Source organism: Eufriesea mexicana, unplaced genomic scaffold (assembly GCF_001483705.2).
Source record: "Eufriesea mexicana isolate 0111107269 unplaced genomic scaffold, ASM148370v2 scaffold1482, whole genome shotgun sequence".
Lineage (NCBI taxonomy): Eukaryota > Metazoa > Arthropoda > Insecta > Hymenoptera > Apidae > Eufriesea > Eufriesea mexicana.
In genome coordinates this window covers 1933409-1944145 of record NW_016909634.1, presented here as the reverse complement: position 1 = coordinate 1944145, position 10737 = coordinate 1933409, and the positions used below count along the sequence as shown (strand labels likewise).

Sequence of the window (10737 nt, the reverse complement as noted above, 5' to 3'; positions counted from 1 at the left end):
AAGCTGATTAAAAGCTTAGAACCTTCAACCGTTGCTTCAACTCCTAAAGTACGAGTCCTCAGCGTCAGCACTTCGATGAAGGAACACTATGTCAGTGGAAGAACGAACGATGGAAGTTCGAACATGAAAGGTACGAACGCGACACGTCGTAGTTCCACGATAAACTCTAATAGCAACCATATCAGCTCACGGGATGAAAATGTCTCAGCATCACTGGTGGTTATTGACTCAAATGAAAGTAGCAAAGCTCGCTACTTGAATTATACTCACGTGGAAAGTCAAACATCGTCAATACTCTCCAAGAAAAACCCGACTGCGATGATACCTAGCTTAAATCGAGAACGGGATGAAGCAGATGATCAATCAATCAAGATAAAGCTTCGAGATTTAGACGAACAGTGTTCGAATCTCAATCTAAAGAAAACCATCTCGAGGAAGTCGATAGAGACTCTCTTGAAACCCGCGAAATCTGGAAACTGTAGCGAATCTAGTGCACTGAGCAAGCTGCACAGCGTACAGTTAGCAAAAGCTGATGAAAAGGTTGTTATCGTTCCCATTCTTTTCACCGATGGCATTCCAGAGCCGTCAAAATCTCCTCTCTTCCATTTCACCAGATCAAGATGTCATTTGCCAAAGACCAATCGCCATTTGATCAAATTAGACAAAAGATCATCCTCTATAACTCAGAACAGCGTCTACTCAGGTCACAGTGGGGGATCTTCAACAATGGAATCCTCCTATCTGAGTCAAAAATTAATGAATCGGAACAGCGGTTTGTCCGTGTCCTGTGCTAGTCGGACTGGTTCATCTTCGCATTACAGAAACACATCTCACGTGTCGAACACTATAAAAACCTTATCGGACTATCACAGTAGAGGCAGGCATAGTCACTCCAGTAAGGCACACTCTGAACCAACGAGACGGGTGAACAAGAAAGTGATACATGGAATGAGAAGCTCACCAGAGGATTTTCTCTGCGATACCTGAATATCTAGCCTAGTTGGATGTGATACGATGATCGTATCGCTTTTATGAATGCTTCATGAGGATGATGACCGAAGTGACTAGCTTATGGGACTGCAGGGTCTCAACTGACGGATCCGCGTGTTGCTACGAATTCACGTTTGGACCTTTTCTTGGTGGGAAAGGCTCTGTGTCTCTGCTGACATTTTGGACCTTCATTGAACGCGGGTCGATGGATCAGAAGATTTTAGGGTCGTGTCCTGTGCATCGTTGTAGTGATGTAGCTCGAACTGTAATCTTTATACTATTTGTTGTAAGTAAGCTTGTTGCGTCTCTTATACACAGTTTATATTGAAGCAAATATAACTATTACATACGAACAATAATTTAGTTTCGATTTCGTAATGTTTCAAAGAATTTCCAGAAATGTCCCGATCGTGTTTCTACGGGACTCAAAGTTTGAACAATCGTTGCAGGCTGACGTGAAAATTGTTTCCATGGTTCACGCTAAAACGTATCTCGTTATATGAGCGGTGTCACTGACGTAGGAATCTCCAAGTGATAAGTGGACACGGACAATCAGAAGCCAGATCGCCGGCGCTGAATCCCTGCTGGTAAACCGGTTTTCTGCCGAAGGAAATCTGTTTGACATGGCGTTTCGCGAATCGTTGCTAACTCGTGCATGTGAAACCCTGACCGATTGTGAATCGAGGCTGATCTCCGATTGGCCAACTGTTGCATAGTTTTCCAGTGTGCAACGCTGAATTTTCTCAATTCTGGGCAATCAGTTTCAGGCAAAGTTGAATCATCTTACGCAACCTTTCTATTTAGTTCTACACTTTTTGTTGTCACGTTGCATGTCACCCTATTTGGGATTCTTCGAAGTGACAAATATATCAAAATTGTAAAAGGAAAAATATCACAGTTCAGGATTCTAATGGTCAAATAGACAAACGTCTCTTTGATCAAATGATTCAGAGATGTATCATAGAAACCTGAATACATCCAGACACAAAAATTCAAGTTCAGGGATTTAAAGATTCAAGAATTCGAGTATTCTATATTCAATTGATATCATTGAGTCATTTGTAGTATTATTTTTATCAGACTACTTAATTTAAGGGTACTAAATTTTTTTTTTGTACTTTGTGATAGATTATTATTATCCTACAATTTGTGATGTCACGTATGACACCATATTAGGAATTGAAACTGAGCACAGTCCAAGTATTTCAAGTAGAAAATCACCTAAATATCCTAAAATGTTGAAAATCAGTATATATTCACAGGGTCAGTCACCTGGACAAAAGCAGTGTCCCCTTTGAACCTCAAAAAACATTCTAGGTGATAATAGCAACGTCACTTACAAAAGTCACACAAAAGGATTAGGTCAGACATTAGCACAGATGCGACTACTTCTAACAATTGTCGTCACGCTAAACAATTGGAAAACAGACGGACGTTGATCATGGTTTACCGTCATAGTTAGCTATCGCGTCTTCCAACAAAATGTCGCAGTCAAGAATAAGATTATTAAACAGATCGTGGCTTCAGCAAACTGGCCAACTTCTGGTATTACCTCTTTCACAGGCCACCTTAATGGAAAGCTCCTGTTCTCCTTATTAAGGTTCGTGTCTAAAGTCAGGGGGAGGTAGGGAGAGAGTCGGAGGAAGAAAAAGGAAGAGAGAAAGAGAGAGAGAGAGAGAGAGAGAGAGGGAACTGATTAAACTGCAACGAGATGAAAAAGGACAGCATGAATAACCAAAATACGATCAGACACGAGGCTTTCGCGGATTGGTTGATAAATCATCAACCGCTGAGGTACTTTCGATAATTTTCTGGGGAACATGTTCAACCTTGCGATATGTTTCACCAGAGGTAAAATGGCGTAAGGACAATTTGTTCGCCACCTGTGCAAACTCAATACTTTGTCATCAGCTGTAAGTGCAGAAGTTCTTTGAACAAATGCTTCCAATTTAATCTGTTATATCAGATTTTAATCTCTCGAATAGTCTGTTCAACTCTCTGTGGATTTTATTGAAGAAAGTTAGGATTCCAAGTGAAGATTGTAATATTTAAGGGATATTTTAAAAAGTATCGAACAACAGACTCGTGGCCTCTTTCGTGGCGTCTACTTAACCACTGATATTACTCTGAAATTAACATAATCATTCTCAAGGATTACTACTTCAGGTATCATAAAATCGATTATCGCGTAGTTCCGTAATTCTTAGGCTTTAGCCGTTCGATTGTAAATCTGAAGCAAGTGAAGATTCTATCTAGAGAAAAGTCAAGGCTGTGTTTAACTTTAGAAATATAAATTTCGAAGCTTGCTCTTACCTGTATGATTTTCGCAAACGTTGTAATCATGTATTCAAAATGTAAAAAGAGAAAGAAAACGAATTCAATGGCACTTACAGCATGAAACTTTGTGTATTGGAGCATGTAATGTCAGATAAGTCTCAAAATAGAGTTTTGTGAGATAAATAGAGTGCTAGATTTATCATCTAATCCCTTTGTAAGTACATCACACGTGAATCAACAAGGACTAATTTGTGATTATTTAAAATGTAGACAAATTTTCTTGATATTATTTCCTTGTATTACTTTGTACTGATCAATCTTTTCCTGTTCTTTGAACATTCATATGACCCATCAGATTAGCCCGTATTTAATTATAAATTTATCCTGATGAATTTCACGCGCTTCCTGATTCGCATTCCGTCAGTAAGAAAATAATTATGTCCATTAACAGAAGTGATAACTATAGTAAATTTGTTAATCATCTTGACCCAATTACTCTTGGTATAGTTAATGTCACATCGTTATGGTCGACCGACAGTCGATATTCCCGCAAGAATGCACGCGATAAACGCGCCCCTGGCGGCGTTCCAAATAATTTGTCTTGTCACTAGCACTTCAGTTGGTATTTACAGTGTCAAAGCGTCGTTGTCCGGTTGTTCACTCGCGGCACGCGCAAATGGCCTTCGATCACTAACAGACCTAACTTTCGACGCAGTGAACTCATGCTGACAATGACACGCGCCTGCTTTCGAGCCACATCACAATGCAACCTCGCCAGACTTGCTTTCATTCGCTGCCGCCACCATTGTCTGCCTTTATTTTTATCGGCGCCGCGTGGTCATTCAGCGTATGTTGGATGGAGTAATTGCGTATTTATCGGTCTTCATTGTTGGGAATAATGCAGGTGAGAATGCATTGATGGTTTGTTGTTTTAGCCGAAAGGCTTGTCCAACTTGGTGTCAAAATTGAAAGAAGAAGAATTGGAAAGATGTCAAAAACGAAGTAACTAGTATGGGGAAATGTAATTTGGAATATTAATAATGGATTACAAAAATTATAAAAAGTTGAGATTTAAAGAAGCATATTTACAGAGTATTATAAAGAAATTGAAGTGAGGAATTGGGGCAAATGTAATTTAGAAAAAGGAACATGGAGGAATATTAATAACAGATTACTAAAATTATAAAAATGAATTGAAACTGAGCACAGTCCAAGTATTTCAAGTAGAAAATCACCTAAATATCCTAAAATGTTGAAAATCAGTATATATTCACAGGGTCAGTCACCTGGACAAAAGCAGTGTCCCCTTTGAACCTCAAAAAACATTCTAGGTGATAATAGCAACGTCACTTACAAAAGTCACACAAAAGGATTAGGTCAGACATTAGCACAGATGCGACTACTTCTAACAATTGTCGTCACGCTAAACAATTGGAAAACAGACGGACGTTGATCATGGTTTACCGTCATAGTTAGCTATCGCGTCTTCCAACAAAATGTCGCAGTCAAGAATAAGATTATTAAACAGATCGTGGCTTCAGCAAACTGGCCAACTTCTGGTATTACCTCTTTCACAGGCCACCTTAATGGAAAGCTCCTGTTCTCCTTATTAAGGTTCGTGTCTAAAGTCAGGGGGAGGTAGGGAGAGAGTCGGAGGAAGAAAAAGGAAGAGAGAAAGAGAGAGAGAGAGAGAGAGAGAGAGGGAACTGATTAAACTGCAACGAGATGAAAAAGGACAGCATGAATAACCAAAATACGATCAGACACGAGGCTTTCGCGGATTGGTTGATAAATCATCAACCGCTGAGGTACTTTCGATAATTTTCTGGGGAACATGTTCAACCTTGCGATATGTTTCACCAGAGGTAAAATGGCGTAAGGACAATTTGTTCGCCACCTGTGCAAACTCAATACTTTGTCATCAGCTGTAAGTGCAGAAGTTCTTTGAACAAATGCTTCCAATTTAATCTGTTATATCAGATTTTAATCTCTCGAATAGTCTGTTCAACTCTCTGTGGATTTTATTGAAGAAAGTTAGGATTCCAAGTGAAGATTGTAATATTTAAGGGATATTTTAAAAAGTATCGAACAACAGACTCGTGGCCTCTTTCGTGGCGTCTACTTAACCACTGATATTACTCTGAAATTAACATAATCATTCTCAAGGATTACTACTTCAGGTATCATAAAATCGATTATCGCGTAGTTCCGTAATTCTTAGGCTTTAGCCGTTCGATTGTAAATCTGAAGCAAGTGAAGATTCTATCTAGAGAAAAGTCAAGGCTGTGTTTAACTTTAGAAATATAAATTTCGAAGCTTGCTCTTACCTGTATGATTTTCGCAAACGTTGTAATCATGTATTCAAAATGTAAAAAGAGAAAGAAAACGAATTCAATGGCACTTACAGCATGAAACTTTGTGTATTGGAGCATGTAATGTCAGATAAGTCTCAAAATAGAGTTTTGTGAGATAAATAGAGTGCTAGATTTATCATCTAATCCCTTTGTAAGTACATCACACGTGAATCAACAAGGACTAATTTGTGATTATTTAAAATGTAGACAAATTTTCTTGATATTATTTCCTTGTATTACTTTGTACTGATCAATCTTTTCCTGTTCTTTGAACATTCATATGACCCATCAGATTAGCCCGTATTTAATTATAAATTTATCCTGATGAATTTCACGCGCTTCCTGATTCGCATTCCGTCAGTAAGAAAATAATTATGTCCATTAACAGAAGTGATAACTATAGTAAATTTGTTAATCATCTTGACCCAATTACTCTTGGTATAGTTAATGTCACATCGTTATGGTCGACCGACAGTCGATATTCCCGCAAGAATGCACGCGATAAACGCGCCCCTGGCGGCGTTCCAAATAATTTGTCTTGTCACTAGCACTTCAGTTGGTATTTACAGTGTCAAAGCGTCGTTGTCCGGTTGTTCACTCGCGGCACGCGCAAATGGCCTTCGATCACTAACAGACCTAACTTTCGACGCAGTGAACTCATGCTGACAATGACACGCGCCTGCTTTCGAGCCACATCACAATGCAACCTCGCCAGACTTGCTTTCATTCGCTGCCGCCACCATTGTCTGCCTTTATTTTTATCGGCGCCGCGTGGTCATTCAGCGTATGTTGGATGGAGTAATTGCGTATTTATCGGTCTTCATTGTTGGGAATAATGCAGGTGAGAATGCATTGATGGTTTGTTGTTTTAGCCGAAAGGCTTGTCCAACTTGGTGTCAAAATTGAAAGAAGAAGAATTGGAAAGATGTCAAAAACGAAGTAACTAGTATGGGGAAATGTAATTTGGAATATTAATAATGGATTACAAAAATTATAAAAAGTTGAGATTTAAAGAAGCATATTTACAGAGTATTATAAAGAAATTGAAGTGAGGAATTGGGGCAAATGTAATTTAGAAAAAGGAACATGGAGGAATATTAATAACAGATTACTAAAATTATAAAAAATTAGGATTTAAAGAAGCATATTTATCGAACATTACAAACAAATTAAAATAAGGAATTAAAATTAAATCTTGAAGAATTTCTTTTTAAATAATTAATTAAAATTGTTAAAATGAAAGCTTAAGCTTAAAGAAATTGAAACTTGGAAAAGAGGATTAACAAAATACTGAAAATGGAATATTATAATCTGAAGAATTAATTTAGAAAAGAAAATTAACCAATGAAATATTTTTATGAATTGGAAACAATTAAATTAATAAATTTTAAAATTGTTGAACATGATAAATTACAATTATCAATCATGCATTAGCGAATTGTTTTACTAGTGTCTATAGTATTTGCCCTTATTATTAGCTACCTATTAATGTACTACGGATATTATTGTAAAATTGAAATCGAGTGATTTAATCGAAGATGACACCATTTATACGAAAAACTAATAACATGGAAGGGGGAACGTTGAATTCAGACAGCGAAAATCTACAGTCGAACGAGCAATGTGGCAATATACCCATGGCAAATGTCATACTAACATTTCTCTTACTGTTCCATCTGAACCTGCATGGTCCGTTTTACTCCATTTTATTTCTGCTCTGCTCGTGACACAAAGAAGAATGGAAATAACGCAACAGCAAAAATTAAATACCAAATGGAAAGAAAATTTAATAGGGAAAAAGTTTTACGAATATATTTCACGTGAAAATTAATATTACGACTTATTGTGCTTTCAATTTTATACACGTCATAAATAAAACTAACGGAGAGAAATAGAGTTTCACTGTACGTGGAAAATTTTTGTTTCGTCTGTCTTTGTTTTCCAACAGGAAAACAGAACGAAACGAAGCATTTTTCCTGGTAACATGCACAACTTTCCTCTTACCGATAGGAAAACAACATGGACAAGTAAATTCTTATTTTAAAACACGAAACTCCACGCAGCGCCAGTTCCTCTAGCTGTTCTGAGCAGGAGTGTCCAATTTTGCTCAAACTGATGAGGAAAATAAACGAAATAAAGAATTTAATTTCAGGAATAAATTGATATAATGGAAAATGAGGCTGCACGAGCTTTGTAACTTGTCCAATTCACTCGTGCAGTAATGTTCATTTTTGTTCAAACTAATGGAGGTAAGAGAAAGAAGTAGAACGTTTCATTTACTTGTTATTAAAAATTTCCTCCTGTTTTTGCGAACTTGAGGAAAGAAAAATGTGAAATGGAGCAGAAATTATAATTACAGTTTTAAAACTTTCTAAAATTTTTAACTTCTCTCAATTTGATTTTGAACAAGTTTCAAAAATATTGCAAACTTATATAGTGGCCAAAATGACAATTTAATGTTGCAAAAATCAGTAAAAATTGAAGAAAATATAGAAAAACATATAAAAATAAAAATTAGCTAAGCATAACGGAGTTGAAATTTTGCAAAAATATCAAGAAATGACGAAAAATTCGTGATTAGAATACCAATGAAGAAAGCAGCTTAAGAAATTGAACCTTCCAATTTTAAAAACAGAAATTTCGAATTAAAAGGAATTTGAGACGAAAATTCTAAAAATACAAGCTGCGAGTGATATTGCAGAATAAAAATGACCAAAACGTATAAACAGACATATCCAAGTCACAAAAAGAATTGTAAGAAGTGAACAGAATTTGGCACCAAGAAGAATTCCAAGAAGAATTCCAAGATGAATAAGAATTCCACAAATAATCCAAACACACCCCCACCCTATCGCGTACCAGAATAAATATTTTCATCCAAGAAGCTAAAGAATTTGCATTTATTCATTGGAAAGAGAAACCAAAGACCGCAAACCACTGAAAGAAAGAAGAAAAAATACAGAAACCACCCTTCATCGCCGAAACCATCCAGCAATTGGTCCATCTCCCCTTTCTGGAATCGTTGGAATTCCAGTTCTCCATCAAGGATCGCCTGACTCGCCCGTTCCTTCGTTTCAAGCAAGAGTATTTGCGGTTTTGCGCGTGCATGCACATCGACATGCCGATAACGCGTTTCGATAGTGAAGCATAAAGCAGCGGTGGCCAAAGGTAAATAACATTTTACCGCGACGAAGACCGCAATCGATGAACCCTCAAAGAAATTTCTCCACTCGAGGGAGCTTCTCCCTTTTTTCCCTCCTTTCCTTCTTTTTTCCTCGTGTCGTTGGTTGGCTACGTCGTTACGTAAACTGGTCTGTCTATTAGGAGATTACCGAAGAATCGAGGAGGATGTGACTATGGATTACGTAACCAGGCATTGTTAGCAGGTAAGGCGAGCGAGGGCGTATATTATGGAGCATGTTCGCCAAGGGGAAGATTAGGGAGGCGTAGAGTGGAAAAATGGGAATATTATGTTGATTCTTGTTCAAGAGATTCTATGAATTTCTACTGTATTTTTTGTCTAATTATAGTGAATCTGTTGGGATTTTCGCAAGAAAGCTTAGACCTCAGGCTGGAAATATTCCTTTAAAAATCAATTTCTTCTTTCTTCTTTTCTTTCCAATTATAAAGTGGAAGATAGAAGTAACATGTTGGAATTTTCATCGATTTTGTCGAATATTCTTTGGAAGGATTGCATTTTTTCAGCGTGATTTATAAAGGATTTAAGCGAAAATGGGGTTCAGTTTCTATCGAGGTATAATTTGAAATATCATACATAGGGATCATTAAAATATCAGGGATTAAGAGGGAAGTATAATGGAATTATGACCATCGGAATTCCAGACCATCATTTTTGATCAGCAGTCTCATTTAACGCGTAGCTCGTGGAAACTTCAAAGAATCAATCAAATCCAATTTCCCGTCCGCGAAAAAGCATAATTAATTCTCGCGAGCGTCGAATAGCAAATTAATTAATTTTCCCGAATTTTCCAACCTTCCCGTCGACGCGAGAACCCATTAAAAATCGATGTTCCATTATTGCTAGCACGAGGTATTGAAATGGATTATAAGAGGAATGTCGATGAAGCTCATTGAGTTTTGTGATCAAAAAGTCTACGACTTTTTTCTCGTTTCCAATTTCATCTTTCTTTTTCCTACTTTCTGCTGATTTTTCGAAAGAGGGAATTTCAAAAGATCTGTTGACAAAGTAGACAGAGAACGGCAATGTATCGATACGAGCACTATTGAAAACGATTTAAACCTTGGATATTGAGTTCGAAAAGGACGCACGAAATTCCATTACGCCCGGAATTACTCCATTAATTTCGCGCGAACGAGGGAAAACGTTAAAACACAATTACTTGCGCGCTGGATTAGTAAGCTGGACCTCGTCGATCTTCCTGCGGAGGAGATTGATTCGTTTCGAAATGAAACTCTGCTGATCTTCGCTTTTTGATCCCAATGTTCGATGGAAGAGATCGTTTCCGTCTGGAGAAACGAAGATTTCTCATTCCCTTATTTCTTCTTGAAATGTTATAGGTGAAAAGTATGATAGCTTCTGAAAATTTTAACGATTCCTCTATTTTCTCTATATTAAAACAATCGATGACTTTATTTATTGTATCTACCGATGGTACTATTCTATTATTTTGTTTCATTTTATTTTATTTTCATTTTATTTTTATTTTATTTTATTATTTATTATTTTATACCATTTTTGTTCTGTTCTTTCTGTATGAATGGAATATTCTTTGTTGCTTTTGGTACCCATTTTTCTGTTTTCTGTAGCTTTTGTTATATCAGTTTTGTTATTGAAACTTTCTTTTTGATGCTTTGTTATATTAGCTGACTTTCTCGATAGGAAGAAGACAATATAAATAGAAAAATCAAAATAAATTAAGAAATATAAATCGGAGTGATTAATCATACTTGAATGAATCAATGAAACAGGGGGTCAAAATCTCAGTTAGTAGAGTATAGAAGTTATTCGAAAAATACACGAAGCAGAATATAAATTTCAGTATCGTGATATTTTTATTCAAAACCTTGGTTAATCGATAGCTACTTGAGGAAACTATACCTAGTTGTTGTATCATGAAATATGATAGTGCGGTTC

General features: G+C 36.8%; 1 pseudogene; it reads left to right on the top strand.

Moving 5' to 3' along the window:
• Positions 1-1048: 1048 nt before the first annotated feature.
• The window catches only part of LOC108548270 (aldose reductase pseudogene), a 71004-nt pseudogene continuing 61315 nt past the window's right edge, over positions 1049-10737 (top strand).